The 21,482-nt window shown below is 42.9% G+C and overlaps 1 protein-coding gene across 1 annotated transcript in view; it reads left to right on the top strand.

The window, feature by feature from the left end:
• LOC136446582 (acid-sensing ion channel 1C-like) overlaps positions 1-21,482 on the top strand; it is a 396,318-nt gene that overhangs the window by 63,347 nt on the left and 311,489 nt on the right. The window contains exon 2 of the mRNA XM_066445033.1: positions 18,064-20,805. The gene's annotated coding sequence lies outside the window, so the exon portion shown is untranslated. The remainder of the gene's footprint in view (positions 1-18,063; positions 20,806-21,482) is intronic.

Genomic DNA, 21,482 nt, shown 5'->3' with positions numbered 1-21,482 from the left:
CTTGTGTCTGAGTCTCTTCCTCCCTGAAACTGTAGATATATGACCTCAGTGGGCCATGGGAACACCCTAGTTCACTCTGAGTCTCTTTCTCCCTGAAACTGTGGATATATGACCTCAGTGGGCCATGGGAACACCCTAGTTCACATCAGCCCTGTAGCATCGGCTTTCAGCCAAACAGTCCTACACGAGAATGACAGTCTCAGCCACATACGTCACATCTGTCAGCTGACTCAGGACTTCCCCAGTTCTTTTGCACTGCCCATCAGTCTGGCTTCTCCTGATTTCCCCCCTACAGTGTGCATCTCTCTCTGGATACGTTATTTGTAAAGTCCTCCCAGAGCTGATATATGCACCAAGCTACAGAAGGTCTGCATATCATGCATTACGTAACCGGAGACGTAGAATCTTCTGGAAGCCGATCACGACAAGTTGAGAGATGGTTTGACCAGTGAGGTGGAAATGAGCAGGAGGATGAATTGGTACCCAGGCCTCGAGCAGGGAGGCTTGCCATCAGTCCTGCACGCCACGTTGCGCAGGGATCAATCCTGGAACATGATATCTGTAAGCCTGTACAAGTGACCACTTCTGGAACATGATATCTGTTAGCCTGTACAAGTGACCACTCCTGGAACATGATATCTGTTAGCCTGTACAAGTGACCACTTCTGGAACATGATATCTGTTAGCCTGTACAAGTGACCACTTCTGGAACATGATATCTGTTAGCCTGTACAAGTGACCACTTCTGGAACATGATATCTGTTAGCCTGTACAAGTGACCACTACTGGAACATGATATCTGTTAGCCTGTACAAGTGACCACTTCTGGAACATGATATCTGTTAGCCTGTACAAGTGACCACTTCTGGAACATGATATCTGTTAGCCTGTACAAGTGACCACTTCTGGAACATGATATCTGTTAGCCTGTACAAGTGACCACTACTGGAACATGATATCTGTTAGCCTGTACAAGTGACCACTACTGGAACATGATATCTGTTACCCTGTACAAGTGACCGCTTCTGGAACATGATATCTGTTAGCCTGTACAAGTGACCACTACTGGAACATGATATCTGTTAGCCTGTACAAGTGACCACTTCTGGACCATGATATCTGTTAGCCTGTACAAGTGACCACTCCTGCTTCAGGGCCACCTACCCATTGTGACCACTCTTTGGTGGTCCTTAGATAATTTTTCCCATTGACACAAGCTTAATAATCCTGTCTATTGTGACCACCCGTCCACATAGACCAGACTCTATCTAGATCTGTACCCTGAGTGGTCTTCTTGGGCAGTTTGAAAGTACTACATAGTCTAGTTGATACTGTGTGTTCTGAGACAGTGCTTTATTTGAGCATGAACAGACACCATAACTCACTACTACAGTTCAGTAGCAAGACTTCTGTGCAGTTCAGTCAGTGTAGTTAAAGTGATCCTCCCTATAGATGGTTGGGAGATCAGATCCTGGTTGCTGTTGGTTCCCAACATGCACGTTACAGGAGAGTATGGCAGTCCTACAGGATTGTATGGTCAGCTTTGGTCCACTGTTGGTTCCCAACATGCACCCTACAGGAGAGTATGGCAGTCCTTCAGGATTGTATGGTCAGCTTTGTGGGTTCCCAACATGCACCCTACAGGAGAGTATGGCAGTCCTTCAGGATTGTATGGTCAGCTTTGGTCCATTGTCCGTTTTACTTGTGGGCAAGCTTGGCAAACTCCCCTGAAGCCTGCAGCTGGATGTGCAGTAAGTAACTGTAGTTCCTGTCAGAACCAGTTGCAGATTTGCTCGTCAGTGAGCCAGACTGGTTAGAGACTCTTTTCCCTTTTCCATTTGCCACCTGCTCAGGAATAAGGACTCTAATTCTCACCATGCGTCACCATCACTCACTGAACTGTGGACACATTCCAAGGAAAAAACATAATTCAATCATGAACTATTGCTTTTATTGCTCTCAGCATTCAATATTATATCCGCTTATCATTCTTCCCTAGAAGTCTAGACCATGGAAACTGGGTTTGATTTACTGTGAACAACTGGAGCAGAATGAGCCAGAAGTATTTTTCCCTTGCATAAAATGAAACATTGGGCATCAGGATTTTCTGAAACTCTAGCAGTCAATTATACTCAGGAAATCTTGTAGTCATAAGCTGAGGAATGGAAATGAATAGTGGAAAACAGGAAAAGTCAGAATTATTTTTTCTGCCATGCACAAGAAAACACAATTGGGCATTTGGATGTTCTGGAAGTTCAGTGATTAATAGCACTGAAAAAACCTTACTACATATATCATACCTTATGAATATGAGTAGAAATACACAATAGATAGCAGCAAAAGACAGACTTATTTTTGTGCCATGTATGATAAAGCACCACTGGATGCTTTGATACTCTAGTGGTCTATTATACTAGCTAAAAGGAAACCTTGTAGGCTTATAGCTTATAGCTTGTCTTGAGGAATGGTATAAACAAGGGAAGGAGAGAAAGCTAAAGTTTTGTTTCTCTGGCACACATAATGTAGCACAGTAACACTGGGTATTTGGCAGCTGTCGTTAGTATTCCAGTGGTCAGTTGTAGCGAGGAAACCTTGTAGACTTCCATCTTAACATTCAGGTCTTGTCCGGAGGAAGGTTATGTACAAAGGAAGCGGCTAGATGAATGCTCATGTCTGAGGTAGGCCATCGAGATCACAGCGGGGTATTACATTATCGGGTTCTGCCTTTTCAAACCAGTGTTTATCGTCCCCTGCTTTCTACACGGCCATAAAGACCAAAAGAAATTTAGCCCTGGAGTCAGTCTCTTTCTCAGCGCCTGTTTCCGGTTCTAGTGTTACTGCTGCATGGCAACACCAAGTTAAGCTCTTGGTTCTCTCTCGGGTGTCAATGTAAAGAAAATGATTTCTAGAAATTCCACAAGTTGTTTTGAGTTGGAATTAGATAAACAATAAACAATAAGGGTTCAAGGGTTACAATTAAAGGGCTAAATGTAAAACTTAAATCAGACAATGAATTTCAAAAATCCCTGCTTTCCACTGCACCTCAATTCCATTTGTGTTGTCTTTATCAGCAGAGCTAGCCCTTTGTATCTATATAGCAGGTAAAACCGCCCTTCAGCGTAACACATCAGCTTCGCAGGCACGCAGCGCGGCAGCAGCTGGTTATATTACACCGAGCGACCTGTCACACATAACCTTCGCATATCTAGCTGTAAGTGATGTTTTAAGCTATCTAGTGAGGGTACTTGTACAGTATTTGTAATGAATGATTTGTAATGAATAGTCACAGGCTAGTTGGGCAGCCCTGGCTGTGTGTCCTGATCGGCCAAACCAATAAACATATTCACTCCCTGCGACTGTGTGAACAAAGGTACAGACTGCCCTTTCCAACACTGTATAAAACATTGTTGATTTTCCAGTTCAACATTTTATCTATAAATCCGGGAACCGACACGTTTGATTGGTGTGGCCCGAGCTGTGAGGAGCACAGATAAGAAAAACCTGTTAAACACAGCCTGAAGGCTGCTGGGAACAATTTATCGGGCCTTTTAATTTCCTATAATAGAGCTCTGTATGCCATTTATCAGGCCAGTCTGGGGGCTGTGGGTCACCGTATAAAACATTCCTAGAACCTTTCCCTCCGTACAAGGATGGAAGTTTGCTTCTTGGAATAGACAAAAATCTGAACTTCGTGACATGGAAATATATTTTCGTAACCTCAGACTTAGCAACAAAAAATAACAACATGGGCTTCCTAATTCCAACTGAATCAAATTTTGCCTTTTCCTTTGCAACACATTGAAACGTGGCTGCTTCTGGCCATGGTTCAATAACTCAGATTGTAATAGCGTTGTTTAAAGTCGTTTTGTCTTACACATATGCAGGTCTGAATTTCCTATGTTTTATCATGCCTACACCTGAATTAGAGTGTAGACGTCAACAATACTTTTAATCAATGGCAAAACTCAGACAGTATTGATTTCTGCATGTACCTGCTTCTTTGTCATTGGGAAATAAAGCCCGGATCTGAAGGCAGTTGTACAGGTCAGTGATTGCAGCGGGCCTGTAGTTTTAGGCCATGCCAATTTATTTGCATTGTTGTCAGACATTTTAAGGTGAAAATATTGCAAGATGACATCACAAAAGTAGGGGGCAGCGAGGAAAACCTGAATATGACTGTATTTACAGCACAGAACTCCAGGAAACCAAGGTATAAACCTTTGTTTTCATCATATTTTCCCAGTTAAACATATTTCTAAAAGTCAGAGAACCAACAAATCAAGTTGGTGTGGCCTAAATGTGAATGAAGTCCTGTGTGGATATGTTACAGGCATTACGATACCAAATGTCAGGTCATTTGGTCTCAATACTAGGGCCCAGGAGCCAGAAATGTACAGTTTTGATCTAGTAGTGGCAGGATTACAGCGGTATTCAAGTTTTCCTCACTGCCCTGTGTTTATACATCCTTGTGACTGCAGCAGTTCTGTGGTTTTATTATGTTGTGTCTGGCCTGAAGCTGCTCAATGGGCCCCTCAGAGACCGAAACATCGCGGGGATGGTGGGATGGATGGGCGATCAGCCGGCCAGGGAAGTGTCGGGCATTCAGGGGAAATGGGAGACATTAGACATATTTCCACTGGGCAGTAATGGGGACAATCACGGGGGAATCCTTCCCGCTGTTTCGTGTGCTGCTGTCTCTGCTTAGTACTTGGCAGGTAGCTGAGGTAAGATGCTGCCTCTGCTTAGTACTTGGCAGGTAGCTGAGGTAAGATGCTGTCTGCGGTGTTGACTTTTGGGGTTGGTTACTGTGCTTAAAGTTAGGTGTTGTCCACTGGGCTGACTACTTAGCTGCTGTCCATGATGGAAAATGGTTAGGTACTGTTGATGCTGGAAATATGGCTGTCCATGGTGCAGAGTTCTGAACAGTTAGGTGCTGTCCCTGGTGCTGAACAGTTAGGTGCTGTCCCTGGTGCTGAACAGTTAGGTGCTGTTCATAGTGTTGTAAAGACAGATACACAGAATGGGGGCAGGGAGGAAAACTTCAATATGACTATTCACTCCTTTAGTGTAGCAAGGCATAAACGTCATTCTCAGGCTTTTTTTCATTATCATTTTTCCAATCATTTTTTTTGGGGGGGGGGGGGCAAAATGCCACAAACAAGGAACTGTGTTGGGGTGGGCGTAGCTATTATCTGTTAATGTGCATCTGTGTGGCTGACATGGCTGCTGGTGAGTCTCATTTGTACAGAGCCGTACAGGTGGGATATGGGGGATTTCCAGCGCACCAAATGTTCACTTATGAGAGCTCTAATTACCTCCATGATTGAGGAGCCCTTTCGCTGGGGTCCCGCGACGCAGCAACAGTTCACAACGCCAGCAGAGGGGATTCCCGGCGACAAAGGGGACCAGATTTACAAGAGCTATGGGCTTTTCCCCATCAATCCTACCCATTCTGTTAGTCATGTTTCTTCTGTTAGTCTTCAAACCTTTGTGGTGGTTTCATTTTTGCAGTTTTTGAAATGCCTCTCTTTGCAAAGTCATGACAATGCAAATATACGTTGCTTTTTTTGCTTGACTGAATTTATGACACAAAGAAAAGCTGCAATCGACTGCCTTGATTCTTACCTGTGCAGCAAATATATCTTTAAATCAATAAACTTGATATCAATAAACTGGAGCTTTATGGATATTTGCAATTAGTTCTGATATCAGCACTCCACACATGGCATATATACTATAATGATATAAAGGGTTCTCTGAGGAAAAAGCATGGTTCATTGCATTTGTGCCTTCTAAATCTGAATTTCATGACATCATATTGATGTGTAAAAATTGTAAAAATGCAGATTTAAAATGACAGATTTAACTTGAAAAATCACTACCAAACTATGAGTGGCACAGAAAAATTTCAAGGCTGGGACAGCCCCAGTGTCTGAGAACCGGGGAAATACCTTACTGTGGCCCAGAGCTGAGGGATGGGGGGGGGGGGGGGGGACTTGAGACGCATGAAATGAAGCCTGTATCCTGCAATCCTGGCTGTTATGAACTTATCTGCACAGCCAACAGTTACAGTAGGGTAAACTCCAGTATAGGAAATCCATGGACATTCAGGCAAACACTGAAGGGACAATTTATTTCCTTTGATTGGTTAGGCTGAAGCGGGGCCAAGTTTTGGCAACCGGCCGGAGGCTATTACCGGGGCGTCGCATTTGTATCTATATCCCACTGACAAATAACCGCTATTTGGCGTAACGTACCGGCTCTGTATCTGTATCCCCAGTACAACCGCCCTGTATACCTGGTTTAACTGCATTTTGCCGTAACACACCAGCTTCTGTATCTGTATAGTCGGTATAACCGCCCTTCAACATAACACACCAGCTTCTGCATCTGTGGTTTACAGATAGTATAATTCCCCTTCAGTGTTACACGCCAGCTTCTGTATCTGTATAGCCTGTATAACTGCCCTTCGGCTTAACACCAGCTTCTGTATCTGTGTAGCCGGTATAACTACCCTTCAGTGTAACACACCAGCTTCTGAATCTGTATAGCCGGTATAACTGCCCTTCAGCGTAACACACCAGCTTCTGTATCTATATAGCTGATATAACCGCCCTTTGGCGTAACACACAAGCTTGACAGGCATGCGGTATGGCAGGATACATCATATAGAACAACTCCAGACCTACGCAATGCATATCTGACTCCGGGCAGTTTGAAGCTGCCTAGTGAGTATGCCCTTTCTGTACTGCATGTCAAGGAATTTGACTCTGCAATAGTTCAAGTAAAGATTGAATGTTGGAGCGCCTTCGTCTTGGGCGATGGACCTGAGATTTGTGGTCACGGTTATGTCTTATTCATTTCTTGGCAGACATGCGGTCTGTGCTGGCTGCTGTCCATGAACTTGGTTATTGTGTGATTGGGTCCATGTGGGCTGGGAACTCAGGTTTGGTGCATGTGGGTTGGGAACTCACAGGTTTGGCAAATGAATGCATAATGATAAGTTTGTGAGTTTATTGGAAGTTCTTGCCCCTAGACTAATTGTAAGTACATGTAACATGAAATGGATGAAGGAAGGAAGGAAGGAAGGAAGGAAGGAAGGAAGGAAGGAAGGAAGGAAGGAAGGAAGGAAGGAAGGAAGGAAGGAAGGAAGGAAGGAAGGAAGGAAGGAAGGAAGGAAGGTTATATGCTGTCCAGGGTGCTGAACAGGTAGATGCTGTGCTTGTCCTGGGGGCCACATTTGTATTGGGGCCAACACCTGAGAACTAGAGTTATATCTTACTGGTAGGAGACCATTATGGCCTGTCTAAGTGCCTGTCTCTGCATCTGTCTTTTGTCCACTCCCAGTGATTCGCTCCGGACCCAACATCAATAAGCCCTCCACAGGGCCGCACTGATTCTTTCTGCTGGTTCTCAGATGGGAAAAAAAGACTGAGGTGTTCCTGGGGTTAGGGATACTTACTTAGCATCTAATGGTTCTGGGTTCTAATCCCTAGCAAACTAAACCGTTGGGAAAGGGGCTTTACTCCTATTTCTAAAACTGAGTACCTAACTTCAGTTAGGGACATCCTCTGGGATGGGACATGAAGTCAGTGCTTCTGCAACAAACAAAATGGAGAATCAACTTAAAATAGGAGGGGAAAGTCTGTACCACAATTTGTACAGTTTCAGGGAGTGGATGTACAGTGGGATTCGAGTTCTCCTCCCAGCCCTCTATTGTCATCTTGTTCTTCCCCTAAATGTACCCCCTAAAGTGTCAGATGATAAAAAAAAGGAATTTCTGTGACCTCGGCATTTATCGTTTGTACCCTTGAGGTGAAAGTGAAAGTGAAGAAGTGAAAGGTAGCGAACAAAGTCCAGCAGCCCTGCTTCTGGAGCTAGAAGTCCTGAGTTTGATTCCTGTTGTCTCGCTCACCTGACATGCACGCTACCGGAAAGGCTCGCAGTTTAGGACGAGACGTTAAGCCGTGGCCCACTGTTCCTTGTGCTTGTTGAAAATAGCTTAGGGGAATTTCCCCGTACAATGAATCTGTAAATACTGTACACAGCATCTGTCTTCTCTGTCATGACGAGTCACATAGCTCTTCTGTGAGGTAAACTGGATCCAGATCACTTTCACTTTCTCTGTCATGACCAGTGGAAGGATAGCTCTTCTGTGAGGTAAACTGTGCTTGTTGAAAATAGCCTAGGAGAATTTCCCCGTACAATGAACCTGTAAATACTGTACATTATAAGTGTCTGTCTTCTCTGTCATGACCAGTGGAAGATTAGCTCTTCAGTGAGGTAAACTGGATCAAGATCACTTTCGCCTTCCCAGGAGGTGATTTGGTGTGAAGCAAACATCCATAACCCGCTCTCCCACATCAATGTTAAACACGCACGACCTTCACTGGGGAGACGTTAAAACTGGTGTTGGGTTTTATGGCTCTTCAGGGGTCACCGGCAAGGTCAGGGGTCATTGTGTCAGGGGCCACAAGGTCACGACCTGGACAGCAACAGACCGGAGATGGGGCGACTGTGTGATTACCGGATTAGGCTACTCTAATAATGTTTGTCGGTAACGAATTTCCCCTTCAAAGGAAATCACCAGAATGAGTCAGTACATTTGTCAACACAAAAATGCTAAAATTTTGCTGCCAACAGGTGAAAAGTCTTGTCCTCCAATTTGTTATAAAGGTTGTTTATTTCATTCAGTCCCACATAAAGATGTCAGAATTCATGGTTTAATCTATACCCACCAGCCTGGATTTATTAACGTTGTGGCTCTTGTGTATCATTTTGGGTCGATTGCAGATTTCTATGATTTGCTGCTATGCCATCAATTTCCTTTGAAAATCGGGGAAGCGAGAAATGAAATTGACATGGCCTTTAATCCATCTAGTTATCTACTGCATCTGCAGCACGGCTTTGTTGTCCCTTCACATGGAGAATAACTAATGTTGATGTCCGTGGGGTCTCAGCACATAAATCCAGCACAAAGCACAGAATTCATACTGCGCAAGAAAATAATAATGCACCAAGCCAATTTGTATGTTCTGGGATGTGACAAAGCAATGCTGAACTGGAGGATTCAAAGAGTCCAGGGCCAAGTTCATGCCTCGCTGCACCCCTCCCAGCCCTTTTTTTATTTTGCTCAGTTTTTACCTTGAAAACAAGTATTGGAGAGGTGTGGCCTGAGATACAAAACTATGGAGTACATTGAGCAAAGCCTTACTGGCATTCCAAGATAAAATGGAAAAAGTACGAGCTCAGTGCAAGGTGATATTTGCACAGACTGGATTTGTTCCCAGTGCGGAGGCCCGCCTGCTTTATGTGACACTTAAACAGCCTATAATGAAAAACCAGCACTTCTCTATTCCACAGGGACACACTCACCGTTTCTCTACATGGCTGAAATACACTATAGAAAGTATTTTTTCATCTTTCATCAACGTCTCTGTGCATTTTTCATAAACTTATCACATCTTATGAAATGCATTCTGTATGAGGTGTTCATCGGCACTTGCCGTAAAGAATTCTCCATGATTTCATACCTTAATCTAAGAATGTCTGTTAGTACATTTTTTTGTGTTAGGGTTTCTCTGTTTATCTGTTACCATATTGCCTCTTAAACAGACTAATTCTTACCCCAAATTAATGGCAACATTTACTCTATCATGGAACTGTAATTCATACCGCACGTTTTTTAATCATTGCAGTTTTGAAGGCTGTCAATATTGTACATACTGAGATGGAATAGTGAAGGATAGTAGATTGAGAACACTTCTGTCTGCCCATAAAACGGGAATTGCAGCTCAAGTCTGCAACATGATGTGGCCATGCCAATTGGATTTTGTGGTTCTGATACATTCTTATGTAAAACCAAGGGGACATCATGAAAACAGAATCGGTGGTGAAAACTTCCATCTCGCTGTGTCTGTACCAAAGTGAAACTGTGTACCATGCTGCAGACTTTCACTCAGACTCTGTTTTCATGGTTCTTAAAAAAAATTGAGAAAATCTGTGAGCCAAGAAATCAAATTGGCGTGGCCGGGGAAGTGTGAAAAAACATTATTACATAATTATATATCATTATACACTATTAGATTGAGGAAAAGCAAGGGAAAGAAAGAAACAATGATATCCTGAGCAGAGAGTTCTCCAGCCACAGATCTAGATTTCATTGTTATCTCCTCTCCTGGCTTGATTTGACCCAGTTCAAGCCATTTTCCTGTTAACCACACGGATGTGTCGTGGTGATGGAATGGCGGCCGTCATAATTCTGGTCATTAGCAGCGAGATTCTGTCAAATATTAATGACGGGCGCTGGGAACCCTGCAGTAGGGCTGTGGCCTGGGGAGAAGAGATAAGGCACTCCCAATTCAATTCCTGGGTTGTTGGATTGGAACAAATGATGCTAGATTGGAATATCTACATGAAAACAGAGTCTGACTGGGAAGTCTGTTCTTGGTGCAGTTTCAGGGAGTGAACAGAGTCAGGTGCAAGTTTTCACCCAGGCTCCTGTTTTTGCAATGTCCTCTTGCTAAAATTTGTAAATAATGTAAATGTCTGAGAACCCAAAGTTAAATTGGCGCGGCCTAAATGCTTTTTAAACTGTGGTGCAGCAGAAAAACGACCAGCCAGCGGCCAGGGAAGTTTGAAACCACACTGGGCACAGCCGGACTATCGATCGCGAGTCTTTCTGCTCGGCAGGGTTGTGGGAGTTGGGTGGGGAATGCACAATCAGACAGATGCTGCCTCGGTTTGTGCCGCAAATTCCTGGTTCCTGATTCTCTCCTCATGAAAGATTCAGGCTGGAGACAAAGCCGGATCGCTGCTGATCGCTGGTTGTGGAAGAATCCTTCGCAGTCCATCTGAGCAGCACCAGCCTTGGGGGGGGGGGGGATTCTGATTCTACAGGTGGCAAAAACGATTTCTCCAGCAAAAGAACCTACCCTGTGGGGATTTCTGCTGATTGTGGGGGGGGGGGGGATTTCTGCTGATCGTGGGGGGGGGGGGAATTCTGCTGATTGTTGGTTATGAGAGGAATCCTGGACAATGAGTTGTGTCGACCGCGGGTCACTTTGATTCTCGCGGGGTAAAGGTCAGACAAGAACAATTGTGTTTCTGCTGGGCAACACCGATCAAATTTCCCGGTTCTTGGATTGAAAGACATGAAGCTTTTTATTTCACCTTTTTACAGTTGCAGCATTCCAGTTCACTGTTCCTCCGTGACCTCTGTTCTTATCTTGTCCTTTTGCTTCACTTTTACTTTACAATCTGTTTTAGGTACGTTTTAAATGTTTCCAAAATATCTTCCAAGATCATAAGGTAATACATTTGATTAGATAAATACGTTTTAAATGTTTCCAAAATATCTTCCAAGATCATAAGGTAATACATTTGATTAGATTTGTATCCATTTCAAATTAACCAAAGCTAATTGTACCCGGTGTGTGTACTGTCAAAGGTCTACAGTTCAGCCTCTGGGCTGCCAACAGGCTTTTTATTCCTTTTAAGGAAATAAACAAGTTTACTGTCACTACTGAAATGCCCAGGAACCAAGGAAATGCATTGTTATGGCCGAAGGTCCCCTTTGACTCTTGCTGGGAAATGTCAGACAAGGACAATCATGTCCCTGTTAGGCCTGACATTGGGGAGGGGGAATGGGAGAGTTCAGCTCCTTTTGTCCACATGATAACATTATCCAATAACAATGGTTACCATAGTTACAGAGCAAGACATGATATTAAACATTATCCAAAAACAACCAGTTACAGAGCAAGACATGATAACATTATCAAATAACAACCATAGTTACAGAGCAAGACATGATAACATTATCAAATAACAACCATAGTTACAGAGCAAGACATGATAACATTATCCAAAAACAACCATAGTTACAGAGCAAGACATGATAACATTATCCAAAAACAACCATAGTTACAGAGCAAGACATGATAACGTTATCCAATAACAACCATAGTTACAGAGCAAGACATGATAACATTATCCAATAACAACCATAGTTACAGAGCAAGACATGATAACATTATCCAATAACAACCATAGTTACAGAGCAAGACATGATAACATTATCCAATAACAACCATAGTTACAGAGCAAGACATGATAACATTATCCAATAACAACCATAGTTACAGAGCAAGACATGATAACATTATCCAATAACAACCATAGTTACAGAGCAAGACATGATAACATTATCCAATAACAACCATAGTTACAGAGCAAGACATGATAACATTATCCAATAACAACCATAGTTACAGAGCAAGACATGATAACATTATCCAATAACAACCATAGTTACAGAGCAAGACATGATAACATTATCCAATAACAACCATAGTTACAGAGCAAGACATGATAACATTATCCAATAACAACCATAGTTACAGAGCAAGACATGATAACATTATCCAATAACAACCATAGTTACAGAGCAAGACATGATAACATTATCCAATAACAACCATAGTTACAGAGCAAGACATGATAACATTATCCAATAACAACCATAGTTACAGAGCAAGACATGATAACATTATCCAATAACAACCATAGTTACAGAGCAAGACATGATAACATTATCCAATAACAACCATAGTTACAGAGCAAGACATGGTTACATTATCTGGTAACAAGCATAGTTAAAAAGCAAGACATGATAACATTATCCAATAACAACCATAGTTACAGAGCAAGACATGATAACATTATCCAATAACAACCATAGTTACAGAGCAAGACATGATAACATTATCCAATAACAACCATAGTTACAGAGCAAGACATGATAACATTATCCAATAACAACCATAGTTACAGAGCAAGACATGATAACATTATCAAATAACAACCATAGTTACAGAGCAAGACATGATAACATTATCCAATAACAACCATAGTTACAGAGCAAGACATGATAACATTATCCAATAACAACCATAGTTACAGAGCAAGACATGATAACATTATCCAATAACAACCATACAAATGTAGTTACAGAGCAAGACATGGTTACATTATCTGATAACAAGCATAGTTAAAAAGCAAGAAATATCACCTTATCTGAAAGGAATAAAAAGCTTGTTGGCCAACAGTACATACAAAAAGTCTTAAACACAATTATGGAATAGATGAAAGTCTTTTGTAGACATGATATCATTGTCTGGTAACGACTGTCAAAACAAAGCAAGACATAACATTATCCGGTCACAACCGTAGTTACAGAGCAAGAATGGCTCATTATCTGACTAAATCAATATCTTATTCAGCTTAGAGTTACACCTGTTTTTACTGCAAATCAAAAAGTCTTTAACACAATTATGGAATAGATCAATTCTTTTGTAGACGTGATATCCATGTCTGGTATATAGCCAAATCAAATCGGTTGGTTGGATGTCATATAATGTTGTTCAGTTCCTTTGTAATGGCCTTTGGCTAGTTGGGTAGCCCTTAGCTGTATGGATCTATATAGCCAAATCAAATCGGTTGGTTGGATGTCATATAATGTTGTTCAGTTCCTTTGTAATGGCCTTTGGCTAGTTGGGTAGCCCTAGCTGTATGGATTTATATAGAAGCGGAAATGGAACAAATTAAATCAGTTCAGTCACCTTGACCATTATATATGATAACCTCTCGCTTTTACTGCAAATCAAGGCAGTCTAAAACATGGCTATGAAACAGATAAAATCCTTTGTAGCTACAGATAATGTAACAATATATGATAAAGGCTACAGTAACGAAGTAAGAATCGCTACATCACATGCGCTGTAGCCAATCCTTTTACGCCAAATCATGAAAGCCGTAAACATTATTGCCTGGTTTGGTCTTCATGGGATCCTGGTTTTGTGTCCATTTATTGCCTTATTGTGTTTCCAAATACTAGTAATGCTTCTCTGCATAGCAGGCTGAGTCACAGGGGGCTGGTTAAACAAAAGGGTCTGAAATAGATGATAATCATCATCAGCATCATCATTATTCCTCTGGATTTACCGGTACTCCGGTGAGATATAATGATGATAATACTGATAGGTGATAATAAGGAAGTAAGATAAAATGCACACATCAGCAGTTCAACTGTACCATATTCACTTGCTCTTACTACAAATTGGAATAGCCATAAACAACACTGTTTGGTTCATGGTTACACATGGTTATAGCTTGTTCGTATTCTGATTCTCTGCCCATTTATTGCCTTATCGTGTTTCTAGTACCTCTCTAAAAGCAGGTTAAGTCACTGGGGAAGTGCGTTAAAGAAAAGAGAAATAGATTAGAATATGGCAACAGCAATTCAATTGGTTGGTTGGTTGGTTGGTTGGTTGGTTGGTTGGTTGGTTGGTTGGTTGGTTGGTTGGTTGGTTCCCAGATTTAAAACAAATGTTGATAGCTAGAGAAACATAACAAAAGACAAAGCCTGGGGACCAGGTTTGTGCCTTGGGGCGCTCAGTTTTATGGAGTAAATACTGTCAGGCTCAAGTTTTCCTCCCTGCCCTCCGCTTCTGATGTCTGCTTGCTGTATTTTTGCCTTGGAATGTCGGAGAACCAAGGGAACTGATTGTTGTGGCCTAGAAATGGAATAACAGACGTAAAGGGGCCATGTGCACACCAGCAGTTCAACTCCACCGTTTTGACTCGCTTTTACTACAAATCAGAAACCCATAAACACAAATGTGTGGCTTAATCTGAGGCACTGAAGACGCTGGCGGGCAATTTGTTATCCTTTTATACATGTGTGAGGTCAGGATCCAAGCGTCAGCAAACTGCCAGCAGCAACAAAGGAAAACCACAGACTTTTTTTTCTAGAAAAGAAATTGCATGGGAGTGTAGCAATGTTATTTTCATTATTTTTTTATTTAGATTTTCACAATGTGGAAGAGAGAGCAAAACAGGTGCACAAGCACCTTTACAAGTTGTCTTCCCACAGACTTAAGACAACATTCAACAACACAGCTCAGTAAAAATGAACATGTATCTACAAACATACAATGGAGCCGGGAATGGTGTGGACGTTTCCCCTCCCAGTGTGTGGAGGTAGAGATAGCAACACCTGAGTGTAGAGCTCTCCTACTTCAGTAGTAGTCAGCCCTATAACAGCCGCCTGTAGAAAATCTAAATGTTTCTAAATGAAGAAGAAAGCTCGACTCACTCTACTCTGCTTGTTACCTGGAGTACAAGAAGAATGAAGTGAAAGTTAGATTTTACAGGTGACAATATCGTACCTCAGACAGTACCTTTCAGAGCGAGTATATGACAGAAGGACCCTCGCGGTTGTGTAGTCGGCCGTATAATAGCTGCCTGGGGAAAACCTCTCATCACAAGAAGCTAATGCTGGCAGGTTGAACCAGGCGTACCCTGGCACTCCGCCATGGAAGGTACCGCCTCAGGAGCCACACATGCCATGGACGGTACTGCCAGGGGATCCATGCATGCCGTGTACATTTGTGAGGCCATATTGATGGAATTATATGGATGGCATCCTCTTGGCACCCACAACTGATGTGAGCGTGCAAAGAAAAAGTGGAGCAAAAAAAGGTTTCAATCATTGTTCGGAACACCATATTTTTGTGTGTCTTGTCATTTGTTCAACCTTCCTGACCACTTAGGTTTCGTAATAAAGGCAACTTGTATTTTTGCCAAATTTTTTTCCCCCACGCTTGCATCAGTTTTGGGGTTCCAAGAGGATGTCATACCTATAATTGAGATAACATGGCCTAAGGTTTAGCGCCTGAGGTTTCACACATGCTAACTGCAGCGTACACAGTGCACAGGGAGCCCCTGTCTTCAGCACACTGCCTCAGGACCCAAACAGCCCTGTAACAAATATGAGATGGAGTGATTCCATGAGTCCCTCTCAGGGATGATGTAAATGTGCCCAGCTGTGATAACGTTTGGATCTGTGCAGGGAGCCGTCATGTTAGTGAAGTGTTGTCAGACATGTCTGCGGAGGCTGTTGTCTGTAGCCAGGTAGGTGCTCTAGAAGGGACGGAGGGTCCTGATCAGTCGGAGCTGTCTGATTAGCTCGGTTGGAGCCAAGAATGTACCCAGTATTGCCGTGATCATGTCTGGATCAGTGTAGGTAGTCGTCACGTTAGTAACATGTTGTCAGACAATATCTTCTATGTCTGCCGTCTGTAAGGTATGTAGAAAACAACCAGTTTGTTCATTCATTCAGACCCTTGTAGTGCCTAGTGGCACATAGGGCAGAGAGTTTCCTAGCTATTTCAGTATCAGGCTATATTTTTTAGCAGGGTAGCCACTTTTACAATGATGAGTACTAGGCCTTCCCCAAGAATGTACCGACTTTTGTGATATCCTGATTTATGCAGATTTATGCAGTATCTAGTGGGTCTCTGCAATGTACCTAGTAGTATTGTGATGTTCTCGTTCTGATGTGCTCAGCAGCAGGGATGATGTTGTCTCTGGCGAGGCTGTTGGAGAAGGATGGTGCTGATGAGTAGGAGCTGTGTGACCTGCCCAGGCTGAACTGTGTTGTACTCTGTAGTGTTGTGATGTTGTCGTTCTGATGTGTTCAGCAGCAGGGATGATGTTGTCTCTGGCAAGGCTGTTGGAGAAGGGTGGTGCTGATGCGTATGTATACTATCAGACAGTTTGGTTGATTGATTGGTTGATTGATTGGTTGGTTGTTTATCAAACTAACAGCTTGACTAGATAACTAGCAGCTGACTAGTTACTTAGTTTTTGTAACATGTTTGTGCAATGATCTATGGCACTGTGAAATTTTCTCAGGGTTTAATATGAGAATTTATAATGACTGATCTATATCAATGGTGTTGGCTTAAGTAGGCTTTACCATGCCGTGTTTATTAGTTCAAGTAGGGTTTACCATGCAGTGTTATAAGTACAAGTACTAGGCTTTACCCTGCAGTGTTATTAGTACAGTGAGTATCTAGTTTGCTTTGTCAGTGATAATCCTTTGATAATATCAGACTTGCCTGTTGGGCATTTTCAATAGTCTGATGTTTAATTAGATTTCAGGTTGAGAGTCAGGAAGTGTTGTATAAGTCATGCAGTCTGAAGGTGCTTTATTTGATTACAGGGTGGCGTCTACTTAACTTCATATTCAGAAGAAAGAGGCTTTCAGTTAAGCTAGGATTTGACAAAGTCAGACTTCAGGAATGTCAGGATTAACATCAGTATAGCTAGGCTTTGTCAGACCTCATAAACTTCAGTATTATTTCTGGTATCAGCCATATAAATTCAACATTGCAGTATATTGTGTATTCTTTCTTTGCACAGGTATATTGTACATGTCATGTATTGATCATATACTTGTATAGTATGTTTGATGTATGTCATGTTCCTGAATGTAGATTTTTGGGGTGACAATTACAAAAATGACAATCCCCTATTTTGTTGCTCCATCCACAAATGCAGTGAATAACAATAGAAACACTGTTTGCTCTTCTTGAAAGACACTGAGAGAGCAGACAAAGCGGAAAAGCCCGGCACCCAGCCTATGGAGAGAAGGACTTTGCCTGCCATTCTCTGCTGTAGTATTGCACAATATCCAACAGTAGAGCTTCAGTAGAACTAGGAGTACATGTTGTGTACATGTTATTTACTCTGTCTCTCTGCGGCATGTAGTGCTGCACAATACCCAACAGTAGAGCTTCAGTACTAGAAGTAGGGTTTCATATTGTGTACATGTTATTTACTCTGTCTCTCTGCGGCATGTAGTGCTGCACAATGCCCAACAGTAGAGCTTCAGTAGAACTAGGAGTACATGTTGTGTACATGTTATTTACTCTGTGTCTCTGCGGCATGTAGTGCTGCACAATATCCAACAGTAGAGCTTCAGTAGAACTAGGGGTACATGTTGTGTACATGTTATTTACTCTGTGTCCCTGCGGCATGTAGTGCTGCACAATACCCAACAGTAGAGCTTCAGTAGAACTAGGAGTACATGTTGTGTATTTACTCTGTTTCCTCACCTGTAGTATTGCACAATACCCAACAGTAGAGCTTCAGTAGAACTAGGAGTACATGTTGTGTACATGTTATTTACTCAGTCTCTCTGCTGTTTTGCCTCAGGTGACCTTCAGTCCGGACTTCTGATCCATCCAGACCCTCAACCAACCTGCAGCACTGTGTCAACTTCATCTTAGCAACAACCACTCCCTAGCAACGGCCACTTCATAGCAACAACCACTCCCTAGCAACAACCACTCCCTAGCAACGGCCACTCCCTAGCAACTGGTACACCCTAGCAACAGCCTCTCCTTGGCAATAGCCACTCCCTAGCAACAGCAGCACCCAAGCAACAGCCACACCCTTGCAACAGCCACACCCTAGCAACAGCCACTCCCTAGCAACAGCAGCACCCAAGCAACAGCCACACCCTTGCAACAGCCACACGCTAGCAACAGCCACTGCCTAGCAACAGCCCCTTCTTAGCAAACAGCCTTCAGTGCAGCAGGACCAATTCCAAGTTCATTGCTATAGTAACAGCTCCTCCATCAAGTGCACATCACAAAAACCTCCTTTCCTTCCGACGACTTGCAGCATCTGAAGACGTGGATCGACTCCGCTGAACCTAAACTTGTCCATACAGAACTTTTCACTGAACTATATACGTCTACAGATGATGTAACTTGGGAAGTCTGTTTCTGAACCTGTGATCTGAATGCGAGAAGCTAGCTGCATCTGACAGAAGAGTGGACTGACAGGACAGGACAGCTCCTTACTGCTACATCCCAGCGGTGAATCTGGTCTGTGGATGTGATTTTACCAAGTTTTGACCAAAGCAGAAACAGATTCTTGGTCACTAATTTGGTGGTGAAAGTAGAAGTAAGCTGGGAAGGAGGACATCACCTCAGAAAAGTCTTTAAGTCTTGGTAAAGTTTCCCCCAGCTGTCTTAAGAAGAGTCTAAGAAGGGATTTTCCCACTAAGATCCGTTTTCTCCAACTCCGGGATTGTCTTAGAAGCTGCCAGAGAAGTCCTTTCACTTTTCACTTTCACTCCTGACAAGGGTCCTCTGTGCGTCTGAGATAAAGAGAAAATCTATAAAGGAACTGACTCAAACGTCTTAAGGATTATCAAGGAGGCGACAGGACCTTCTCGAGATTACCCAGAAAGTGAGAGGAGCTTCTTGGGATTATATAGGAAGGAACAGGAGCTTCCTTGGGATTGTGGCCTCTTCTGTCAGCGTCAGTTCCTCGTAAGATCAGGCTTTGAGCCAAGACATCTCAAGATTTCCTGGAAATCTTCTCATCAGCGCTCCGAGAGTCTTAAAGACACTACTGAGGGGACAGCCCGAATCATCAGCACATCTCTTGAGGAGTTTTATCCGCGGCTAAGACGTGCATCACTTCTACTTAAGAACCAAGCCGGGAGGCTCAGATACCATCAAACTCCTGGCACAAACTCAGCAGATACCATCAAACTCCTGGCACAAACTCAGCAGATACCATCAAACTCCTGGCACAAACTCAGCAGATACCATCAAACTCCTGGCACAAACTCAGCAGATACCATCAAACTCCTGGCACAAACTCAGCAGATACCATCAAACTCCTGGCACAAACTCAGCAGATACCATCAAACTCCTGGCACAAACTCAGCAGATACCATCAAACTCCTGGCACAAACTCAGCAGATACCATCAAACTCCTGGCACAGACTCAGAAGGTGTCGCTGCGTGTGGAAGGCAGTGACGTCATAAAGCACCCAGGAACCCAGCCGGGGTCTGATAGCATCACATATAGATAGCATCACATATAGGTATAACTCTTACAGCATCACTTATAGGGATAACTCTTACAGCTCCACTGCGAGAATCCAGCCAGCAGGGTTTGGTATCATTAAAACTCCTGGCATTTTTCCAAGTGTGTCAAAGTCACTTCAAGAATCAACGATACCAGCGAAACGTTGCCGCCAACTCTTGGAGTTGTGCTGCCTGTAGTGCTGGAGTTTTACTGTGTGTGAAGCTGTTAAAAAAATCAGAATATCATCACAAACTCCTGGACTTGTACTGAGTGGAGTCATACAGTTTCACCCAGTGTGTGGAAAGCAACTTTAACAATCAATGATACCATCAGAATATTGGCACAGATTCCGCAACTGTCGCCACAGTGTGTAGCGAATCCGGCCTCTTCACCAATCAGCTGCCGTTCTCAGCTGCACCTGACAGGATCAGCTCATTAGCTCGCTAACGAGAAACCGCTGACTAACGAAGGGCTGCTGAGCGAGCCGATATCCGTGCGAGCCCACCGGGATCCCAGCTTTACTGCAGGATTCTGCGTTGTTAGCGAGCTGAGGAAGAAAGTGAAAGTTAAGTGAAAGTGACGCATCACTGGTGCGTCTTCAGAACTCGGAAGGAATTACTCCAGACAACTATTCTATCCCGGCGCATTAAAGAAACTCTGACTCCCGTACAGCGTTTATTATAGGTGCATTAGCGAACCTTCAAGTGCAGCAGTCATTAACGAAGTACAGAAGTCATTAATCATCCTGTGAAGTAGACAGGATTCATGTAGAAACTCGTTAGAGACTCAAGATAACGAGGAAACCTTCAGGGACCGTCCATTAGTCTGATCGAGTAGGGAACCTACGTGGGACACATAACTGGTTGTAGACTCAGCGTGACTAGAAGAGTAGCTTTACTGAACCCTCCCCAGTGGTGGTAGACTCAGCGTGACTAGAAGAGTAGCGTTACTGAACCCTCCCCTGTGGTGGTAGACTCAACGTGACTAGAACAGCTGCATTACTGAACCCTCCCCAGCAGGAAATAGAAGAGAAGCGTTACTGAACCCCCCCCAGCTTGTCGAGTAGTGGTAAGTATATAAATCTTACTGTAAACCTTGAAACATTTGCAGTGCATGGTTTAATTTTAGTTTCGAGGTAACCTCTTACTGCAAAATCATCATGCCACAAATATGATTGTGTTTTGTAATTCTACCTAAATCATAAAATTTTTCAATGATAATTATTGTGTTTATGAAAAATCTATTTTTCTCTCCGACAGCAAAATAAACAAAACATTGAGAAAGTAAGGTTTAGCACATTTTACAGAATGTGATATCATGATTTTGTTCCTGTGACTGTCCTCAGCTTACCTCACATGTTATGAGGGAATGAATCTAGACTCAGTCTAAAGTTTTCCCCTCACCTCACCTCACATGTTATGAGGGAATGAATCTAGACTCAGTCTACAGTTTTCCTCCCAGCCCAATATGTCCATGAAACACTGAAGTTAAACTTGGCTAAATTGTCGCAAGTTCTCAAAAATTCTACCAACAATTTGGGGAAGCTTTCTCCCCCCACCGCACTCTTAGCCCATATCATTGTTGAAATTGCTTGTAGTAAATCTTAAAGAGTATCCACTTTACAAATGTACATGATGTGAATGAGAGTCTAATACTTGTGTCCCAATCCTATTCTACTGCCTATAAGAATAAATCAGATGGAAATCTCCACAAGCTGCTTGCAATACAAGCTTACTTTGACTAAA

The sequence above is a fragment of the Branchiostoma lanceolatum genome, chromosome 12, assembly GCF_035083965.1.
Source record: "Branchiostoma lanceolatum isolate klBraLanc5 chromosome 12, klBraLanc5.hap2, whole genome shotgun sequence".
Taxonomy (NCBI): domain Eukaryota; kingdom Metazoa; phylum Chordata; class Leptocardii; order Amphioxiformes; family Branchiostomatidae; genus Branchiostoma; species Branchiostoma lanceolatum.
The sequence above is the reverse complement of the archived record's forward strand: the minus strand, read 5'-3'. Positions and strand labels throughout refer to the sequence as shown.